General features: G+C 39.8%; 2 long non-coding RNA genes across 2 annotated transcripts; one reads left to right on the top strand and one right to left on the bottom strand.

Moving 5' to 3' along the window:
* Positions 1–2,189: 2,189 nt before the first annotated feature.
* On the top strand, positions 2,190–19,680 carry LOC109501181. The gene is made up of 3 exons (XR_006599534.1): positions 2,190–2,324; positions 14,818–14,909; positions 18,811–19,680. It is a non-coding gene; the product is annotated as an uncharacterized LOC109501181 (long non-coding RNA).
* On the bottom strand, positions 3,085–6,701 carry LOC123386051. The gene is made up of 3 exons (XR_006599535.1): positions 6,144–6,701; positions 4,093–4,123; positions 3,085–3,377 (listed from the first exon to the last, which is right to left on the bottom strand). It is a non-coding gene; the product is annotated as an uncharacterized LOC123386051 (long non-coding RNA).
* Positions 19,681–23,973: the final 4,293 nt, after the last annotated feature.

Raw genomic sequence — 23,973 nt, 5'->3', positions numbered from 1 at the left:
GTAAATAGTAGAAGGGATCTGGGTAGGTTTCTGGTACTGGGTCTCAAAAGTAAATAGACGGCACATTCAAATTGGGATAATTTATTTATTTAAAAAAAATTTTTTTTTAACATTTATTTATTTTTGAGACAGAGAGAAAGCATGAATGGGGGAGGGTCAGAGAGAGGGAGACATAGAATCTGAAACAGGCTCCAGGCTCTGAGCTGTCAGCACAGAGCCCGACGCGGGGCTCAAACTCACGGACCACAAGATCATGACCTGAGCCGAAGTCAGCCACTTAACCAACTGAGCCACCCAGCCACCCCTCAAATTGGGATAATTTAAAGACAGCGTATTTGCAAAGAGACTATAAATGTGTGTTTAGGGTTAGGAAAACTACAAGGGATAGAGGTGTTACTATTTCAAAAACTGGGTGGGGGTGAGGGGGGGCAGAGGGTAATGGCATAAAGCAGTTACTGGAACCATGAAAGTTTCATGAAGAGAAAGTTGCTTTGAGAGAAGTAATGACCTTCATCAGCCCAGAGTGACTACTGGTGGGGAGGGAGGGAGGTTTAGGAAAATAAATACCCCAATTTCATTCTCTTTCCTCCCTCTGACCTCCTGCTGGACTCTCCATTTGCAAAGCTCAATGGGAAGCCAGAGGAAGTTTTTAATACACTGCATATAGAACAACCCCCTGGAGGAGAGCTCAATGGGAAGGATGGAAATGAATGCGGACATTGTTTTCCATAAAGGCAAATAAAAATGTTTCAGACAAACAAATGTCACCTTCTCTGAGCAATCTTTTCAACCATGCTATCTAAAATAATGTGCCTCTGGGGTGCCTGGTTGGCTTGGTTAGGTTTCCAACTCTTGATTTAGGCTCAGGTCATGATCTCACAGTTCGTGGGGATGCTGGGCTCTGTGCTGAAAGCATGGAGCCTACTTGGGATTCTCTGTCTCCCTCTCTCTCTGCCCCTCCCCTGCTCACCTGCATGTGCTCTCTCTCTCTCTCAAAATAAACTAGAAACTAAATTAATTTATTACGGTGCCTCCAACCTCTGTCCTTTGTCACTACCCCAACCCCCTACTCAGCTATCTGCCTTCAAAGCACTTATATTTACATGAAATTATATTAAAAATGTCCACAATAATGAAAAGGCAAACCCAAGATAGCTGGGCAAAGTACAAAAATAAATAATTCACCAAACAAAAGTATAAATGTTTAACCACATTAATAATCAAATAAACAAAACGCATTTTAAAATACATAATTTTTTACCTATCAAATTGACATATATTTTTTTAATTTTTTTTTATGTTTATTTTTTGAGAGAGAGAGAGAGAGAGAGAGAGAGAGAGCAAATCCGGGAAGAGCAGAGAGAGGGAGACACAGAATCTGAAGCAGGCACCAGGCTCTGAGCTGTCAGCAAACAGCCTGAGGCGGGGCTTGAACTCACAAACCATGAGATCGTGACCTGAGCTGAAGCCCGACGCTTAACCGACTGTGCCACCCAGGTGCCCGGACAAATATTTAATACAGCAATTTCCAATGATATGGTTTGAGGAAAATACCTAAGGCCGGAGTATAAAATTGGTGAAATATTTCTCGAGAGTAATTTGAGAATTTCTATCAAAAAATTTTAAGATGTTGTTTTACCCAGGCATTCCTCTCTTAGGGATGTACTGTGGGAAATAATTCAAGATGTTCCCAAAGATGACAGTTATTTACAATGGCTAAAAACTGCCAACAATCTATCTGTCCAATAACAGGAAATAGTTTATCGATGTTTCCCAAAATGTGTTCCTTAGAGCACTAGTGTCATAAGATTCTGCTTGAGAAAGAGTTCCACAGTAATTAAATGTGGGAATTCCCTTGGAATGAAAGGCAAAATTTACAAGCCAGCCTCACGTGACATAAAAGCTAAGCGACTACGTGGGTTCATAGCGAGTTCAAAATTCTAAATTTCGTCTTATTAGCCCTGAGTGCCAACCATCAGAACTAACAGAAGCAGGTCCACTATGAAGGCGTTTAGCCCTCCACAAAAGTACCTTGTGGTCAGGTGGAGGGGTGACCCCCCCGCTACAGCCACAGCGACCTCCGACTTCTGTGCTTTGGGCTCTCCCGACTAGAGCCTAGCCAGCCGAAGGACACCACACCACGCAGGCGCAGGAGCAGGCGCAGGCGCAGCGAGCAGCCAGTAGCGAGGCCAAGCCACGCCCCCTGCCCTGCAGCACAGTTACGCCTGGGCGGGGATTTGACAGCAACTTTCAGTCATCGCACTACAGATGGTAGTGTGCCCTTTCGGCTCTTCAGCCCAGCACGCACACTGAAAGTCTGACTGGTGAGTTCTGATGTCTGCAATACGGGGCAAAGTTAACTAATTGGTTCACTAATTAAACGGATTGATTATCATTTTAACTGAAATTCATTTTTATGTTTTACATGAGATAATTCATTGTGTCGTTTGTTACCCATTTAGAATTTTAAAAGAATGAACGTTTATTATCTCACAGTTTCTGTGGGTCAGGAATCTGGGCACAGCTTAGCTGGATGGCTCGGACTCAAAGTCAGTCATGAAATTGCAGGCAGGCAGCTAGGTCTGGGTTCACTTGACCCCGGAAGGTTCAGTTTAGAAGCTTACTCCTGTCATTGGCATGATGCAGTTCTTCGCCAGCTGTTGGCTGAAGGCCTCCTTCTGTTCCTATCCATAGGACATACCCAATATGGCAGGCAGCTTCTCTCAGAGTAAGCCAGAAAGAGTGCAAGAGCCTAAGAAAGAAGCCACAATCTTTTTGTAACCTAATCTCAGAAGTGACATCTCATCACTTTTGCCATATTCTGTTAGAATCCAGGCACTAGGTGCAGCTCACACTCAAGGAGAGGGGGTTACACACAGGCAGAACACCAGGAGGTGGGGATCACTGGGGCCCTTTAGCTGCTGCCTGTTACAGTCATTAACATGAAAGCCCTTGAAATTCTTAAGCGACTAAGACTTGCTAAGTAGCCCCTTCTCTAATCACAACCGAGATCTGACAGAAGGGTGGAGGAAGGGGCCACAAAGAGATACTGAATTTGTGAAATAGATGGGTAGATACCTAACATCGGTTTTTTTCCAATTTAGTTTGGTGAAGATTTTCACTGACTGGAGGAGGTTCTTGGGGCCCCGGGGAAGGAAAATGGGAGTGGATGGGTACTGACAGGAAAGCCAAAGGGTGGAGAAAAGAGAAAAGGTCTCAGAAACAATTTTGCCAAGGGCTAATTCAGCTTTATCACAGCAGTGTCACTTCAACCCATTCTGGGCTCATTTCTGGTGCAAATAATCTAGGCCTCTTGTGACTCATCTGCTTCCTCCTGCTTTTATGTACATTTTTTGCCATGTCTTGCTCCTTTGTACCTTGAGAAAAATCAGAAAGGAACGAAAAGCTGGTAATATTCAAAGCAATCCAGTATTTTATTGCACTTAATCTCCAGAGGGAAAGAATAACGTTCTCCACTCTTGTTTCCAATGCCTATGTAGTTACACAGATAATTGGATAAGTTAACGGGGAAACTCTGAATAATTGCACAAGTCAGCACAATCAATTGAGGAATTAAAAAAATTGTTTTGACCTTAAATCCCTCAAATGTGGGACCTCAGTCAATTTATTTGTCAATAAATTGGTACCCCCTCTTTCTCAACATTTGTGGGAATACTGTTTTTCCTCCTGAATTGACACAAACGATCTCATCCTTCCACCTACAATTTACTCAGTGAGACATATGAAAGTGGGGTCTATTTTTGGCTCCCTAGCAAAGCTGCTAAAGGGTATAATCTTTTTCTCTGCCCTGCCTGGGATGGACTAGGTGCCATAGGAGGTCTTTTCTATTTCTAATTTTTACAACACCTTTCAGCAAACAGCAGGTAAACAATTTTAATACAAGGCCATTTTCATTATGTGTCTGCTAGAGAATATGTCCCTGCATTAAAATAAACAGTAATAATATAAAAAAAAGTTTGCTCATACAATAATAGCAACCTTCCTAAATTACAGTGATTGTGCCACCCAGCAGTATAATACAAAATGTGGTTTTTATCCCAAAAGACACAGAATTTATTATTTTCCACCTACCTGGCATTTTAGAGCACTTGGAACCAGGTTTCTGAAAGAACAATTCAGTACATTAGCTCTCAAATACAAAAAATATATTTTCAGCATTGAAATGACTCATTTAAAGCAGCACTTCAACAAAATGCTGTCCACCCTGCCCTGGTAATTATGTCACGTCTGGTGTATACTAATTTACACAGTGTATTGTTTTCCTGCGTAATTAAGGCTATTAAGCCGAATTCTGAGGCTGTGGTTAATTAATTAAACAAGCACGCAGCGAAGTTACTGACAGAGTCAGAGCCTTGTTTCCACTCTCCTGGTGGGCAAGATGCTAAAGAAATGGCTGTCACCTGGGACTCTCCCTCAGTCACAATTTTCTATTCACAGGGAAAAGTACAAAAGTCATTTCCCAAAAAGTAGACACTTCAATTCATTGCCCCACAATCTCTCACCACGGAATCACCAAGCATGACATAGTATTTAGAAATAAAAGCATATAATGAAACAGATTACCACTTCTCCATACTTTCATCAAAGTGAAGGGTATCCCAATATACTTGCTTTGGGTTACCTTCAGATACTATCTCTTCATGGATTATAAACTAGATGAAGTCAGGGGAAGGTGCTTTCTCCAGACTTTTCATTCTTTTCAAATTCATCCAGAATAGTAGATCTAAGCATTCTTTGTGTCAGCCACGAACACATATGAGAAAATCCTAACTGGCTTGGGTTTCACAATCCTTAAACAATTGTAACATTTCTAATTTTTTTTACACCACACCAATGCTGTGCTTTACACCCAGTGCACTAGCCCAGGACACTGCCCCCAAAGCACTGGAGAAAAGTGGGATACCCAGAAGCAATGATCTTCAGTATCTCTTTTTCACAGTTATGTAGCCTTTTCAAACATGTCCTTAAAAACTTATCTTTAGACATCTCTTTCAAATGTTCTGTTTTTTTAACTTTTTATAAATGTAAATTTGTATTACAAAATAAATATTTGTATTTCACAATGACTTCATATTTGGAAAGTGTTAACTTCTCTCTTTCAACTACTCGTAGTGATTATTTGATTATTACTAATCATTGCAGGAGTAGTTATCGAATCTTACTACTGTTACTGTGTCCAAGAACCCAGATCTTCAGAAGTGGGGAACCCACTGTATGAAGAAATGCTATAAATCAGACAAATGCCAGTGTATGGTACTATTCTGTGTATGTTCTGGCAACATAATTAGGAGATCAAGTATAAGACAATTCAGAATTCTTTAATGCACTTAAAATCACTGCCATGAAGCAATGGATGGCAAATTTGCATGTGAAAGGAGTGTGAACAGCATGTAGGAAGAATTGTGAAATTACTATAGTATTTATTATTATAACTTGGTGTCATGCTAGTCTCATTTTAGAATGAACTATAAGAATGGATTAAATTAGTGCCATTTTCTTTCCTTGTTAACATCTTTGTCACAAGAGCAAGCTGTCAGAATTTTATCTAAAATAGGCCATGGATTATTCCTCATGATAGTTGGCCATTTCTAAACTGTGGCTTTGATTGGTTGTTCTTACCCCTGTCCATGCAGACATGTAGGTTGAACACAGGGAAATAATAATCTTTTAAGAAACTAATCAGGTTGCAGACACCCTGATAAAGGTAGGAAGGACAGTATTATGTTACAATTTCAAAACAGCCTTTGCTCATAAAACATTATCTTCCGAGAAAATGCTTTTGACTATTGCTAAAAAAAATACTCTTTGACACATGACTTTAGAATAAGGACTACTCAGAGATGTGTAATCTTATTAGTATTTCTCCAAGTTTTTTAACTGTCATAAGATAATGTACAATGAACATTTCTCTCAGGGGTCAGGAGCACCATGGTCTAGTCAACTTTAAGATAAATGGTGATCAGAATTTGGTGATTTGTTACTTTCTTCCTGTGTCTTTATCTCACTCATTGGTCCCCTAGGCCTCAGTTTCTACATATAATGTGGAAGCTCTATTAGTACAGCTTTTTCAGAGAAACAGAACCAGTGGGATATAAAAGGAGATTTATTCTGAATTGACTCACCCAATTACGGAAGCTGAGAAGTGCCATGTCTGCCTTCTGTGAGTCGAAGACTCAGGAAACCCAGTGGTGTAATTCAGTTCAAGTACAAAGGCCTGGGAAACAGGGCAGCTGATGTAAATCTCAGTTGAAGGGCAAGAAAAAAGGTAATAAGCCCACCACTTTCAGGAAGGTTAATCTACTTCACTGAGTCCACTGATTCAAATGCTAATCTCATTCAGCAACATCCTCACAGACACATCTAGAAATAATGTTTAACCAGATATATGGGCATCCACTGATTCAGTCCAGCCAACACATAAAACTATCACAGATGCCCCTTTCCACTATGATTTTCCTCCCTGCCAATTCCTCATAACAAGGGTTACTATAGGTCTTGGTTTGCCTGGGACTGTCCCACTTTATGCCTGTTGTCTTAGTTCAACTATTAGAAGCATTTTCTTTCACTCTCAAAAGTACCCCAGCTTGAACAATACATTATATGATCATACACTCATAATACTAAGAGCCTCTCTGAGACTCATCACTGTTTATATTTTACTACATAGATATGTCTTTATATTTTACTACATAGATAGCTCCCTTACTAGACTGATTTGAGGACAGAATCTAGCTTCACTCATCTTTTTGGTTATCACAGGGCCTTGTACAGAGTATATACCTAATAAATATTTTTTTAATTAATGAAAATATAGAGTGCTAAATCACTTCAGTGCCCAAAACTATAGTCATTAACAGTTTTGAAAAACTAGTATCTAGAAGAAGATAGCCTTATTTTATACTGAGTAGATCAACCCCCACTTGAAACATCTGTGTAGTAGGTGAGAAGGCTTCTGGGTAGAATTTTCATGTGTACCTTAGATGAGAGCACCCAGCTAAGGAAGCGAGTGCAGCTAACATTCAGCCTTACTCCATTTGTCATTAATATATGTTCTATTTGGTCTAGTGGAGACCTGCTACCTAGTTTCCAGAGGTCAACACAGGTTTTATGGGACCTGAAACTTACACAGTTTGGTGTGGGGGTGGGGGGGGGGCATGGGAGCACTTTCAGAATAAACAAAAAAAACTTATGAATACAAAACTAGGTATGAAGGTCAATACTTATTTAGAATAAGAAGTCAAATTTGGAAAAGTTATCAAAGTATCACAAAATTCATAGGAATAATGTAATACTTTTGTTATTTATCTGTTTGGCATACCTCTATAATACTGTTTCTCCTGCTTTTTGGCTACAGAAACTTTTTCTGAAAGACTATTATATTATTTATTTTTTAAGTAATCTCTACCCCCAACATGGAGCTCAAACCCATGACTCCCAACATCAAGCATCTCATGCTCTACCAACTTAGCCAACCAGGCACCACTGGCTACAGAATACTTAAGTGATTTTTTGGCATGTGGTACCCCTTTCCGCAGTGCCATCTGTTGAAGAGACTGTTCTTTTCTCATTGAATGCCTTGGAACCCTTGTTGAAAATCAACTGACCATATACATAAAAATTTATTTCTGGGCTCTCAATTCTATTCAATCAGTCCATATGTGTATCCTTATGCCAGTAACACACTGTTTGGATTACTATATCTTTGTATCCTGCAACTTTGCTGAATTCCTGTATCAGTTCTAGTAGACTTTTGGTGGAGTCTATCGGATTTTCCATGTATAATATCATGTCATCTGCAAAAAGCGAAAGCTTGACTTCGTCTTTGCCAATTTTGATGCCTTTGATTTCCTTTTGTTGTCTGATTGCTGATGCTAGAACTTCCAGCACTATGTTAAACAGCAGCGGTGAGAGTGGGCATCCTTGTCGTGTTCCTGATCTCAGGGAAAAAGCTCTCAGTTTTTCCCCGTTGAGGATGATGTTAGCTGTGGGCTTTTCATAGATGGCTTTTATGATCTTTAAGTATGTTCCTTCTATCCCGACTTTCTCAAGGGTTTTTATTAAGAAAGGGTGCTGGATTTTGTCAAAGGCCTTTTCTGCATCGATTGACAGGATCATATGGTTCTTCTCTTTTTTTTTGTTAATGTGATGTATCACGTTGATTGATTTGCGAATGTTGAACCAGCCCTGCATCCCAGGAATGAATCCCACTTGATCATGGTGAATAATTCTTTTTATATGCCGTTGAATTCGATTTGCTAGTATCTTATTGAGAATTTTTGCATCCATATTCATCAGGGATATTGGCCTGTAGTTCTCTTTTTTTACTGGGTCTCTGTCAGGTTTAGGAATCAAAGTAATACTGGCTTCATAGAATGAGTCTGGAAGTTTTCCTTCCCTTTCTATTTCTTGGAATAGCTTGAGAAGGATAGGTATTATCTCTGCTTTAAACGTCTGGTAGAACTCCCCTGGGAAGCCATCTGGTCCTGGACTCTTATTTGTTGGGAGATTTTTGATAACCGATTCAATTTCTTCACTGGTTATGGGTCTGTTCAAGCTTTCTATTTCCTCCTGATTGAGTTTTGGAAGAGTGTGGGTGTTCAGGAATTTGTCCATTTCTTCCAGGTTGTCCAATTTGTTGGCATATAATTTTTCATAGTATTCCCTGATAATTGTTTGTATCTCTGAGGGATTGGTTGTAATCATTCCATTTTCATTCATGATTTTATCTATTTGGGTCATCTCCCTTTTCTTTTTGAGAAGCCTGGCTAGAGGTTTGTCAATTTTGTTTATTTTTTCAAAAAACCAACTCTTGGTTTCGTTGATCTGCTCTACAGTTTTTTTAGATTCTATATTGTTTATTTCTGCTCTGATCTTTATTATTTCTCTTCTTCTGCTGGGTTTAGGCTGCCTTTGCTGTTCTGCTTCTAGTTCCTTTAGGTGTGCTGTTAGATTTTGTATTTGGGATTTTTCTTGTTTCTTGAGATAGGCCTGGATTGCAATGTATTTTCCTCTCAGGACTGCCTTCGCTGCGTCCCAAAGCATTTGGATTGTTGTATTTTCATTTTCGTTTGTTTCCATATATTTTTTAATTTCTTCTCTAATTGCCTGGTTGACCCACTCATTCGTTAGTAGGGTGTTCTTTAACCTCCATGCCTTTGGAGGTTTTCCAGACTTTTTCCTGTGGTTGATTTCAAGCTTCATAGCATTGTGGTCTGAAAGTATGCATGGTATAATTTCAATTCTTGTAAACTTATGAAGGGCTGTTTTGTGACCCAGTATGTGATCTATCTTGGAGAATGTTCCATGTGCACTCGAGTAGAAAGTATATTCTGTTGCTTTGGGATGCAGCGTTCTAAATATATCTGTCAAGTCCATCTGATCCAATGTCTCATTCAGGGCCCTTGTTTCTTTATTGATCGTGTGTCTAGATGATCTGTCCATTTCTGTAAGTGGGGTGTTAAAGTCCCCTGCAATTACCACATTCTTATCAATAAGATTGCTTATGTTTATGAGTAATTGTTTTATATATTTGGGGGCTCCGGTATTCGGCGCATAGACATTTATAATTGTTAGCTCTTCCTGATGGATAGACCCTGTAACTATTATATAATGTCCTTCTTCATCTCTTGCTACAGCCTTTAATTTAAAGTCTAGTTTGTCTGATATAAGTATGGCTACTCCAGCTTTCTTTTGGCTTCCAGTCGCATGATAAATAGTTCTCCATCCCCTCACTCTCAATCTAAAGGTGTCCTCAGGTCTAAAATGAGTCTCTTGTAGACAGCAAATAGATGGGTCTTGTTTTTTTATCCATTCTGATACCCTATGTCTTTTGGTTGGTGCATTTAATCCATTTACATTCAGTGTTATTATAGAAAGATACGGGTTGAGAGTCATTGTGATGTCTGTATGATTTATGCTTGTAGTGATGTCTCTGGGACTTTGTCTCACAGGGTCCCCCTTAGGATCTCTTGTAGGGCTGGTTTAGTGGTGACAAATTCCTTCAGTTTTTGTTTGTTTGGGAAAACCTTTATCTCTCCTTCTATTCTAAATGACAGACTTGCTGGGTAAAGGATTCTCGGCTGCATATTTTTTCTGTCTAGCACCCTGAAAATCTCGTGCCAATTCTTTCTGGCCTGCCAAGTTTCAAAAGAGAGATCAGTCACGAGTCTTATTGGTCTCCCTTTGTATGTGAGGGCACGTTTACCCCTTGCTGCTTTCAGAATTTTCTCTTTATCCTTGTATTTTGCCAGTTTCACTATGATATGTCGTGCAGAAGATCGATTCAAGTTACGTCTGAAGGGAGTTCTCTGTGCCTCTTGGATTTCAATGTCTTTTTCCTTCCCCAGTTCAGGGAAGTTCTCAGCTATTATTTCTTCAAGTACCCCTTCAGCACCTTTCCCTCTCTCTTCCTCCTCTGGAATACCAATTATGCGTATATTATTTCTTTTTAGTGTATCACTTAGTTCTCTAATTTTCCCCTCATACTCCTGGATTTTTTTATCTCTCTTTTTCTCAGCTTCCTCTTTTTCCATAACTTTATCCTCTAGTTCACCTATTCTCTCCTCTGCCTCTTCAAGCCGAGCTGTGGTGGTTTCCATTTTGTTATGCATTTCGTTTAAAGCGTTTTTCAGCTCCTCGTGACTGTTCCTTAGTCCCTTGATCTCTGTAGCAAGAGATTCTCTGCTGTCCTGTATACTGTTTTCAAGCCCAGCGATTAATTTTATGACTATTATTCTAAATTCACTTTCTGTTAAATTATTTAAATCCTTTTTGATCAGTTCATTAGCTGTTGTTATTTCCTGGAGATTCTTCTGAGGGGAATTCTTCCGCTTGGTCATTTTGGATAGTCCCTGGCGTGGTGAGGACCTGCAGGGCACTTCCCCTGTGTTGTGGTGTATAACTGGAGTTGGTGGGCGGGGCCGCAGTCAGACCTGATGTCTGCCCCCAGCCCACCGCTGGGGCCACAGTCAGACTGGTGTGTGCCTTCTCTTCCCCTCTCCTAGGGGCGGGATTCACTGTGGGGTGGTGTGGCCCGTCTGGGCTACTTGCACACTGCCAGGCTTGTGATGCTGGGGATCTGGCGTATTAGCTGGGGTGGGTAGGCAAGGTGCACGGGGGTAGGAGGGGCAGGCTTAGATCGCTTCTCCTTAGGTGATCCTCTTCAGGAGGGGCCCTGTGGCAGCGGGAGGGAGTCAGATCCGCTGCCGGAGGTTTGGCTCCGCAGAAGCACAGAGTTGGGTGTTTGCGCGGAGCGAGCAAGTTCCCTGACAGGAACTGGTTCTCTTTGGGATTTTGGCTGGGGGATGGGCGGGGGAGATGGCGCTGGCGAGCGCCTTTGTTCCCCACCAAGCTGAGCTCTGTCGTCAGGGGGCTCAGCAGCTCTCCCTCCCTTTGTCCTCCAGCCTTCCCGCTTTCCGAGCAGAGCTGTTAACTTATGACTTCCCAGACGCTAAGTCGCGCTTGTTGTGGGAACACAGTCCGTCAGGCCCCTCCGCTTTTGCCAGCCAGACTCGGGGGCTCTGCTTGGCCGGCGAGCCGCCCCTCCGCCCCGGCTCCCTCCCGCCAGTCCGTGGAGCGCGCACCGCCACGCCGCCCTTCCTACCCTCTTCCGTGGGCCTCTCGTCTGCGTTTGGCTCCGGCGACTCCGTTCTGCTAATCCTCTGGCGGTTTTCTGGGTTATTTAGGCAGGTGTAGGTGGAATCTAAGTGATCAGCAGGACGCGCGGTGAGCCCAGCGTCCTCCTAAGCCGCCATCTTGCCGCTTCTCCGGATTACTATATCTTTGTAGTAAGTTTTGAAATCAAGAAATATGAGTCTTCCACTTTGTTCTTCTTTTTCACAATTATTTTGATTATTCAAGGTCCTCTGAAATCCTATATATTTCATTTCAATTTTCAAATCAGGACTATAGCAGCTAGAGTAATTTAACTGTATACAGAAGTGATTGCAAACATATAAATGGATCCCACTGAATCCAAATAGTATGCATTCCAAATCAATTTTCACTTAGTTGTATCCAAGAACTGCTACGGGCTGCTAATGCACTACCCTACCTGTGATGGACAGGAAGTTGAAATGGAAAGGCATAGACAGCAATGGATAAAATATCTTCTTTTGGCAAGTTTTGCTAAGACATATGCCCATATGAACTCATTTCTAGGGCCCCATGTGTGTGAGGTACCCTGAAAGTTTTGCTTCACTGTAAATTTGGCTCCTAGGCTTTATGAGCCCATGAGAACAACCCGCAAATACCTAAATGACATCATATAGAAGTTGGAATTAGGATTTGACTGAGACTACTCTGAAGGTACTGAATGTACTGACTTTTATCTCTGAGAATGATTGATTTAATAATCTGTATTTTGGGGTCTACACCGCACCAAAGCAGCTTTGTGGAAAGTAAGAAATAAATCCAGTCAATCATGTGAATTTATCAATTACACAATCCCAGATAACCTGATGTATAAACAAAGCTTCTCAGCTTAGAACATTATCAGTGAGAAATCTTTTTACATCTGTTTCTGTGTGTCTCCCTTCATTCATCTTAAGTTTAAGAACAGAAATTCTCCATCTTTAAATCCCCAACATTTAGCTCAGCATCTAGCCTATTCTGGTTACATACAAGAGGTACAAATATGTTTTTTTAATCAGTAGAGGAATTAATAAAGGTTTAGATTATTAACCCACAATTTTTATTTAGTGCTTATTGTACACAAAGTATTATGTGGGAAAACTTTTGTCCCTCAGGAGTCACATGACATTTTAAGAAAATAAGAATTATAGGGGTGCCTCGGTGGCTCAGTTGGTTAAGCATCCAGGTCAGGATCTCACAGTTTGTGAGTTCAAGCCCTGTGTCAGGCTCGGTGCTGACTGAGCAGAGCTTGGAGCCTGCTTCAAATTCTGTGTCTTCCTCTCTGTCTGCCCCTCCCCTACTCACACTTTCTCTCTGTCTTTTAGAAATGAATAAACAATAAAAAAAATTTTATTAAAGAATGGTAGGGAGACTATCACAATTAATTCAAGGGAATTGAATGGTTCTGAGTGAAATAATACACAATTAGAAATTAATAGACCAGTTTCCAGTCAATGTCACATTTACTCAAGTTTGTTTAAAGCCTTCGGAGTGCAGACGCCCCAGGGCTCTTTTTGCTAAAGAAGAATCATTCCTTCAGTGACAATGGAATACACTGTCATTGTGCTGTTCCCTTAGGAATACACTAAGATTAACATATTCTGTCCATGTGGAGCTAATAGTCCTACAGAACTAGATACACACAATCACAATCCCCAGATGATGATGGGATTCAACTACAACAGCTTACATTCTTTCATTATTAAGGCTCTTCTGACCCCAGTTTCTAACGTGCAAGGGTGGAGGGAGACATGTTTTCCCAACAACAACAGCAACTGCTGTCTACTTAAGATAGCATCATATTCCACAGGTAAAGGGGGTCACTCCTACAAGACAGCCCTTACTCCCCCTACACACACACACACACACACACACACACACACACACACACACACACTTCAGATGCTAGTGGAGAGTTCAAGTTGTCACCGGGGCTTTAGATGAAATTGCTAAAGGTCAGAGATTCCAACCACCCACTCCTTGGGTCTGATTAATTTGCTAGAGCAGCTCACAGAACTGAGAAACATTTTACTCACTAGATTACTGAATTTATTATGAAAGGATATAACTCAGTAACAGCCAGATGGATGAGATGCCCAGGGCAAGGTATGCTGGAAAGGGCTGCAGGCTTCCCATACCTTCTCCAGGGTGCCAGTCTTCCAGCACCTCCATGTATTCACCAGTCCAGAAGCTCTCTGAACCTCTCCTTTTGGGTTTTTATGGAGGCTTCATTAAAAAGGCATGATTGGGGCACCATGTAGGCTCAGTGCGTTAAGTAGCCAACTTCAGCTTAGGTCATGATCTCACGGTCCATGGGTTCAAGCCCCGCATCAGGCTCTGTGCTGACAGTTCAGAACCTGGAGCCTGCTTCACATTCTGTGTCCCTCTCTCTCTCTGCCCCTTCTCTGTTTCTCTCTCTCTCAAAAATAAACAAACATTAAAAAATTTTTAAAAATAAAGGCACAATTAATGAAATCATTGATCATTGGTGATTGAACTCAACCTCCAGTTCCTCTCCCCTGCCCAGAGGTCAAGGGGTGAGACTGAAAGTGCTGACCCTCCAATCACATGGTTGGCTCCACTGGCAACTAGCCCCCATCCTTAGATGCAGTCCAAAAGTTACCTCAGTAACATAAGAAGACACCTGTATAGCTGCCATTACTTAGGAAATTCCAAGGGATTTAGGAGTTCTGTGCCAGAAATGCAGATGAATACCAAATACATATTTCTTATTATAAATCACAATATCACAATTGTTAAGTTGCTCAGGTCTCTGTCTCATGCAGTTAGCAGGTAGCTAACTGGGGTAGTAGTAGCTGCCCCAGTGAGGTAATCAAGATCCCATCCAGGAATGAGCTACAGATAGCAGTCAGTACTGCCAATGTGTTCTGTAGCACTTAGACATCAAAGCAGAGAGAAATTGAGAATTGTAACAAAAGGTTTTTTAGTTGAATTGTTATTACGGACTGAATGTTGTGTCTTCCCAGAATTCATATGGTGAAACCTTAATCTCTGTGTGATAGTATTTGCAGGTAGGACCTTTGGTAGCTAATCAGATCAAAAAGGTAGAACCCTCATAAATGAGATTAGTGTCCTTATAAGAAAAAAACAAAGCAAAACAAAACAAGAACTAACTAGCTCTTTTTCCACCTTGTGAGGACACAGTGAAAGGGCAGCCACTGCCAACTATGAAGAAAGCCCTTATCAGAAAGTGACCATGCCAGCACCCTGATCTTGGACTTCCAGCCTCCAGAACTGTGAGAAATAAATTTATGTTGCAGATAAACCATCCAGTTGATGGTATTTTTGTTATAGCCACCCAAATTGCCTAAGACAACTGTTCTTACATTTCTTTCATTTTACCTTTTTTGGGTGTGACAAATTTTGCCCTTCAAATATTAACCATGCTTAGTCAGTACACATGCTGTTTATGAGTGAGGACAAATAAAACATTAAAAACCAAGGGGCGCCTGGGTGGCTCGGTCGGTTGGGCGTCCGACTTCAGCTCAGGTCACGATCTCGCGGTCCGTGGGTTTGAGCCCCGCGTCGGGCTCTGGGCTGATGGCTCAGAGCCTGGAGCCTGCTTCCGATTCTGGGTCTCCCTCTCTCTCTGCCCCTCCCTCTCTCTCTGCCCCTCCCCCGTTCATGCTCTGTCTCTCTCTGTCTCAAAAATAAATAAACGTTAAAAAAAAATTAAAAAAAAAACAACAACCAAAGCTTATCTGCCAAAAGCAAAACCAGCCTAAATCTCAGATATACTACGTGTGGAACTAAGAAAGGTAGATGAGAGGAGAATAAAGAATGTCCATAAAAATGGACATTGCTCATTTGGATAAGGCAGAAAAGAAACTAATGTTTTATTCTCTACAGTAAATTTGATGATTCAGGAAACAGAAGCTTAAGTGCTTTAGTATTACAAATTTCAATATTTTAAAGAGAAAATTTTAACCTGTAGCATCAAAAACATTGATGTTTGTTAAGTTTAGGAGAAGCGAGAACAGGACCTTGTTGTGGGAGTCTGGAACAAAAGGACCTGCAGGGAGAGGCAGAGTGCTGAGAGGATGGGTGCCGGCCTTGGTAACATGTGGCCTGGGCTGGAATCCTAGCTCTGCCTCTTTCTCACTCTTCAACTTTGGACATGTAATTCTACATCTCTGTGCCTCAGTTTCCTCATCTGCATTGTGGGGAGGAAGATATTAATATTTGTATTCTATATTACTATGCATAATCTCCTATACCTACTTTAATTATACTAACGTAGTGTTATGAGGAGATAACTTAGTTAAATCATTTCCTCTGCCTTGCCCAGTACCTGGTACTTCATAAACACTCAATGAACTCTCAGAAGAAAATCTTTCAGGGGCACCTAGATGGCTCAGTTGGTTAAGGGTCCAACTTCGGCTCAGGTCATGATCTCATAGTTCATGGGTTCGAGCCCCACGTCAGGCTCTGTGCTGACAGCGCAGAAACTGGAGCCTGTTTTGGATTCTATATCTCCCCCTCTCAGCCCCTCCCCTGCTCACTCACTCTCTCTCTCTGTCTGAAAAATAAACATTAAAAAAGAAAGAAAGAAAGAAAGAAAGAAAGAAAGAAAGAGAGAAAGAAAGAAAGAAGAAAGAAAACCTTTCAAATTTTACTGACTTTTTTGCCTGGTTCTATATACTCAATATTTGACTTTTATTAAAATGAGTTTTAAAAGACTGCTATTATTGCCATAACTATTGAGTGCCTATTACTACATCATGAAATGGGTGAGCATATATGACAACTGTCAGCATTTAATCCAAAAGGGCACTCCTGGACCCTCTGGCAATTTTTTCCATATACTAATTTGTTATTAGGTTCATCTGGAGGTGCCATTTGTGAGACCCCACACAAACCAAACCATTAATCAGAATTAATCACAGGAGTAAGATAAAAGCCTATGGCCAGCCCTGGGCCAGAGCAGCCTCTTACGCAGTCAGAATGCATTAAAACTGTGGACACCGCAGTTTTTTGCAAAGGATGTGGGAGGGGAGAGGAAACAAGCAAACAGGTTTCAGAGATTAAAGACAATATGATCTTCAAATGAACCTGACTTAATGCTGCTTACAAGGGTCAGATCAAGGGTGAAGAAATGAGAATTGGCCAAACACTAGAGCAATTTCCAGCTATATAAAAAGCCACATATTCTTTTCTTCACCTACAACAGAAAATACACTGAGAGACAAGGAGGGTTGATCGCGGATGCCAAAAATGTACTTTCCATTCTTTGAGGCTTCTAAAGTCTCTTCCTTTATCCATTTTCTATTTTTCCTCATATTGCCATTCTCTGTTTTTGTCAATGACCTTTCTTCAATACAACTCAGCCTCTGTCTAATGGCCTGAAGAGGACTTCTTCACATGATGGAAAGCTTTAGATTTAAGATCCACCCCCCCCCCCACTTCATTAGAGGGAAAAGTGAACAGCCTCTATGTGCTGGGTGTTAATGAATGTGAAGAAAGATTTTTTTTGTATGTGTTTTACACATTATGTTCTTGACTCCTAGAGGTGCTACAATAAATTGCCGCGCTTCATTTACAAGGAGCCATAACAGAAGCAAAATGAGAATCTGGCGACAAATTGCTTCTCAGTCACCCTGGGTCAGGCTGTTGGGGCTAATGAGAAGAGGGGCTCTAATTTTAAACTCCTCCTCAACCAAGCTATTCCTGCATTAATGTTCACTGTTGTAAATTGTAAAGTCAAATGAAGGAGCGCTGTTGAAAATTAACCAGTATTTTTATCCTTTGAGTACCCAATAGAGCATATTTTGGCTTCTGTAGCTTGTGGTTATCGAAGGCGGCTCAGCTTACACCAGGAGTGCCAGCCTTCTCCATGGAGTCCCCCCCTCCTCGATACCACACCACTCTCCTAATTCCTCTGGCTTTTACACCCAAGCCTTCCTTCCACCTTCACAAAGAAAAATCTACTGGCAGAAGTAAGTAGTATAGGTTTTCAACAAAATTATAATGTGGCCTACAGGAACAGTGTTTGAAACCAGCCTTTTTGTGGGTCCATTGAGCAAGATACCATACACAAGCATTCAAAGTCAGAGAATTGTACTCTCCATTTAGTCCTGCTGTAAGTTTAATGCTCTGTAATTGTGCACATGGAGGAAGAGCCTAAGTAAATCACTGACCCTGTGAGGGCTGGAAGCCCTTTGTCTTTGGAAGCCTAAAGCAGGATTTGAACAAAGAATGAGAAACCAATGCAGTACCTGCCTTCCACAAAATACTTTCCTAATCCCACATTTTGCCAGTTCATGAAAGTAAACAGCAGGCAAAAAGAGATGCAGGAGAAAGGAAGATGTTTTATCAGACTATGTAGGATTTTGATCCCACATGGATGAACAGGCAACAACTCAAAATTCAAGGTTTGTATTTTGGGTTTTTTTGGTCATGTGTTTTAAGCGAGTATTAATGAAATGAAGTTCCTCTTCTGTGTAATGTGTCTGTCCGGGTGCATTCTTCCATGGAATCACTACATAAAATACAAATTAACCACACTACCCTAGTCTAATCATTGTAATCAGTTATGTTTTCATGTGTACATTACTGATATATAAGGCTGTTGTAGTTCTTGTGTGTGGTTTAATTGCTTGTTTTTGCATATCTTGTGTGATTGATGATGTTCTAGAAATCTTTTCCCCTAAAGGAGACTTTGTAAATTACTTTGTTTAGATGCTAATGATTGTATTTCATTAGTGGCCCTCTCATCCAGAATCATCTTTAAATGAATGAATATGCCATAATTAAAAATCTGAATTATGAATTACTTTGAAAGGAGACAACATTGTCCCGATTTCCCACTGCGACACAGTGTTATTTCAATTATGTAAATATGTTTAATCATTCCCCTTTTGTTTTTCTAATTATTTAATATTAATGTTGCTTTACCCCTTTATTGCTACAAGAAGGGATATGGCATCTTAAATGAGAGTACTTAGACAAGTGATACACAGATGACTAGATTAAAGCAGACATTTATCAGAATGCATAACCCATTTCAAAAACAAACATGCTATTAACATTCATACTAATATAGCAACACTGGCTATAATTGCACTTCATGAATGTTTTGTCTGTACAAATCTAATGTATTCACAATGAACAATTTCCAATTATTGTTTTTTCTTATAGAAAGTCCAAAACCCCTGGTGAAAGTTTCAATTATCTAGAGGTGTACATCTGAACCAACCAGAAGATCCCCATTTTTTCTACGGTAGGAAATACGCAGCTGCTCAAGTACTACTAGACATGACATATTCGACTTTCACCCACCCACCTTTGAACCTTCAAAACACGTTTGCTAAAAAGAATGTGTTTTTAAGTCCCCCCCCCTTTTTGCACTCACTCCCTGAAGTAGGAGAAATATTAGGAAATTTACTCTTCCACTCAACAGCTCTCACATGAGCCTTCAAGAAGCTACGCTTATGAGAGAAGCATGAACCCAGCGGAGGAGAGCTCCGGAGGGGTCACCGCGTATGACAGTCAACTTTATATATTCACACTTCAGGCATCTTATTCAAACCAACTGCAGAAGCCTGACTTGTTCTTTCGAAAACATTACGCTGACTTCAATTTAGACATTTCTATTTTGGTGCAGCTAGACTACACAGGAGTGTGTTCCTCTACCATTTAGTAATTTAGATACTTTCAATATTATTGCTAACTGACTCTTGAGGTATAAGAGCCTTAATTATGTTGGTTTAATATTTTGTGCTTAAATATTGTTATTTGTAAACTAACAGTGGGAAACACTACAACTTCCCCACGTTCCTTTCTTATTTCACTGTTACAATAAAATATGCTATTGTTGATTGACTGTTGAGTTTTATTAATAATATGAATAATATTAAGATCATGATGAAAATATTTGTACTTTCATTACATATTAAAAGAGTGAGAAATCTTTAAAGACCTCCTTTCTCAACCACATTTTTTTTTTTTACTAATTTGAACCTTTAACTTTAGTAACCACAGAGACAAGAATTGGTGTTTAATATTGTATCTGGGTATAACTTGCACACAAACATACAAATTACTTCACTATATCTACAAAACCCTCAATGACATCACAGTATCTGTACGTAAGCAAAATATTTATTTGCAAGTTATAAAGAAAATTGTGGAAACTGTTTTCCACTTAATATAATACATTTTATTTCTCGTGTTTTTTTTTTCTCAATGAGAGAAAAAACATTTCTCATTGAGAAAACATTCTCATACCCAAGGAACTACTGATCTTCCCTAACTAAGGGAAACCTTTGATTGAAATGTTTCATGATTGGGGTGCCTGGTTGGCTTAGTTGGTTAATCATCAAGTCTTGATTTAAAACTCAGGTCAGGATCTCACAGTCGTGAGATGGAGCCCTACATTGAGCTCGGCATTAGGCTCTGCACTAGGCGTGGAACCTCCTTAAGATTCTGTTTCTCTCTTTCCCTCTGTCTCCCCCCTCCCAACCTCCCTTCCTCCCTCTCTCACAAAAAAAAAAAAAAAAAAAGTTCCATGATTAACAGGATAAAGTCACAAGTTGTCAAGACCAAAGGAAGAAAGTCCCAAAGTTTTGTGTAGATGAGAAATGAAAAGTCTTTTTATTGGCAACACATTGATTTTAACAATTTTTCAAAGAATAATCCTTGTTGAATTTTTCAGGTAGAAATAATTTTCTAATTATTTTAAATTAAAAGCTAAAGTTTAATTACTTGTTTACACACATCTAACTAGAAATTTTGAAAACTCATAACACCAATACAGAGAAAATCCCAGGAATCCTTTGAAGCTATTGTTTGACATCTAAAGACATATTTTGCTTTTGATCAGCTCAATATTGTTTAAATGACTTTAGAATCAACAGGAGAGAAATTCATGAGAAGAGAGTGAGAAATGGGAATTCATAGAAATCTGCAGTTCAGTTTTTAAATCATGATGCTACTAGATTTTGAAGAAGCCAGTGATTTGAATTTGGTTTAAATATGCATTATCTGGAAGGAAGATAAGAGAAGTATTGGGAAATCCATACCTACATCACCATCTAAATGACTTGGATATTTCGGGGTGACTGGGTGGCTCAGTCTGTGAAGCATCCAACTCCTGATTTCAGCTCAGGTCATGATCTCACAGTCATGAAATTGAGCCCCATATGGGGCTCCGTACTGGCTGGGGGAGTCTGCTTAAGATTCTCATTCTCTCAGGGGCACCTGGGTGGCTCAGTCGGTTGGGCATCCAAATTTGGTTCAGGTCATGATCTCACGGTCTGTGAGTTCCAGCCCCACATCCAGCTCTGTGCTGACAGCTCAGAGCCTGGAGCCTGCTTCAGATTCTGTGTCTCCCTCTCTTGTTCTGTTCCTCCCCCATTCATGCTATCTGTCTCTCTCTCAAGAATAAATAAAACATTTAAAAAAATTAGAAGAGTCTCATTCTCTCTCTCCCTGTCCCCCCACCATAAGTAAAAAATAAATATTTTAATAAAATGGATATTTTATTTCCGGCACCAGTAAAGACTTAAGAAGGACCTGGCAAACATACTCTCTGGGAAGCCAGGGCAAACCAGAAGACAGGATTGACCAGGCCATAGAATTATGTGAGGGTGACTTGTTGGGGAAATCAGTCATGGCAGGCAAATGACGTCCCACCTAAAAGCATCCTGCGTTTCCAACACAGGAGAAAAACCATACTGTTTTCAATGTTTGAGGAAGTCTTAGATATGCAAATGCTTTTCCCACTCAAATCCTCCTCAGACCAAAGTACCCTAGCAGCTTGATTTCTGTAGCTGGATGGAGAGAGACAGTTAAACACAGAAGTACACTTGGATTTATCCAAGCCTGGCAGTTCAGGAAGATGAGACTCGCTCATATGATCTTACCAAACACGCACTGAATATAAAACAGAGCTAAAGAAAGGGTCCTACCTCACCTCCCTAGGAAATTCTTCCATTAGGAGTGCTAATGCCAGGGAAAATGATTTAGGAAGATCCAAGTTCAAGCACCACCCTATCCATCCAACCTGTACTCAAAAAGGTCAGTATGAGACACACACTAATTAATCACAACAATTATGGGAAAGCGAGGTAGAGAGAAATCATTTTTCTTCCCTGAATTTTCCCTCATTCATTCAACAAAGACTAAGTGCCTCCAACATGCAAAACTCTTTTCCAGGGACTTCAGAAGCTACATTAAAAACAAAAGACACCTCTCTTATTCCACTTACCCAACTTGGTTAGAGCCTGATTCTGAGCTCTTAGAAATGCTCCCTTGTCCATTTTTCTCCATGTCTTGCCTAACTTCCACTTGGGCTAAATACATTCTGCAACTTCATCAGATGGGTTTGAACACATCAGCATATCAATGCTAGAAAGTAAATAGTAGTATGTACATTCTTAATTGTATCAACTAATCTGAAATATGACTTTGAAAAAGGAAAGAAACCTTTATTCTGATAAAGTATTTATGTTAACAATTCAGAGGAAGAGGCATAGTGGAGTTGGAAAAAAGGATCCTGCATAGAAGGAAACCCTTAAAATGAGCCCAGGTCCTTCTATTTTAAGTGTGTGTGTCTGTGTGTGTGTGTGTGTGTGTATGTTTGAGTGTGTGTGTCTTCAAAAGAAGAAATGCATTTGGCTCAAAAACAGTTTTGAGCCTAGAGTTTTATGTCACCATTGAAAGCACGTAATTTGTTGAAACAAACATTTAAGTCTTCATCTTGAAATCCAGCATGTAAATACTTCTGCTTGAAAAGGATTTTATGGTAAAAAGTTCTCTAATGTTTCGGTTCAGCTTCATGAAGAGTATTCATATATTTTACTTTTTTCTTTTCTAAATGTATGAAATTATTCCAGGTATGAGCATAAAATACATGGTATATCCATTTATTTTCATTTCTTGCTCCTCATTTATTTCAATTAGTATTGGAATAAATGCCTTGTATTCTTTGAATCATTTTTCTTATATTTCACATCTTTGGTACTGTTTATTATTTGCCACATCATATTAGCGATGCTAATAAGCGATGCATTTAGCATTAGCTAAATGCTAGTGAATGACTGACTTGGTTTCGCAAAATCTATCCCAAATGCGAAAACAAAGTAATAAGTAGCAGTTATGGAAATGGTGCCTATTATATTCTCTTCTTTCACTGTCTTTATGCACAAACTAGACATTTAAGTTCTTCATTTCTTCCTCTATGAGTACAGTTTTGACTTTCCATGCTACAATCAGGCAAAGCCACATATACTGAAAAGACAGAAGAAACAGATTCTATGAACTTTGAATTCTCCTCTATACTGACTAACTGCTTTGCCATACAGGAGGGAATGTTGATTTGTCTGGTTATTATTCTCTTATATCAGGGACTTGGGAACAGTGAAGAAGGGTATGGATAAAGACGGTAAAGGAAAAGGCCAATGACATTTTTGCAACCAGCTGAAGTTTTCCTGGGTTTTTAAAAAAGCTCATGAACAAGTTGCTTATTAATATTCATCAGCTGACCAAGCTTCTAACAATTTTCTGAATCAATTTATTAATCCACCCAACAACCAAAACGTAGTTTTTTGTGCTAATGAAAAATAAAACTAATAAAACTATCTATACAATTGTGTGGGTAAAAGTGGAAAAAACAGTATTTTCACCTGAGAAAAGTATTCCTGTAGTCAAGGTTTAGTCCCATGGTGGAAATAGTATGACTTTATTCTCTATTGATATTAAAAAATAGTCACATCTGGAATAGATGATAATCGTATTTTGTGCAGCATTTAATACATTTTCTAGTATTTTCACATATCCTCAAAATAATCTTGTGAGGTCAGAAAGAAGACTTTTTCTAGAATATGGAAATCTAAGGCTCAGAGAGGCTAAGCAGCATGCCCAGTAACAGATCTTTCAAAGAAGTTCCTGAGCTCTATTTGGTGTTCTTTTCCCCACACCTTGCTACAGTCAACATTATTCTTCTACTATAAATGCCAGCCTTTATTTGTAAGTAAATTCTGAGATATAAGTGTAGAAATAAGCTAATTTGCACTTCATTAACTCTACAGTACTGTCTACATTCTCTTTTTAAGGTAGATTTTCATTTGTTTTCAAAGTAAGTATATTCAAAATGATCGCTTATGGCTCATTTATTTTCTTTGTGTGAAAAATCAACATGTTAGACTATTTTCAGAAACTGAAAACTCCCTCTCATTTTCCAGCCTGTACACTTGATCATGGTGTTGGACCAGACAGGTAGATGCTATAAACCTCAGTTTTCTCACCTGCAAAATCAGGGTAATACTAATAATGCCACTTACAGAGCTGCCTTGACATTTA

The sequence above is a fragment of the Felis catus genome, chromosome B3 (genome assembly GCF_018350175.1).
Source record: "Felis catus isolate Fca126 chromosome B3, F.catus_Fca126_mat1.0, whole genome shotgun sequence".
NCBI lineage: Eukaryota > Metazoa > Chordata > Mammalia > Carnivora > Felidae > Felis > Felis catus.
Note: the sequence above shows the minus strand (reverse complement) of the source record. Positions and strands in the feature narration are given on the sequence as shown.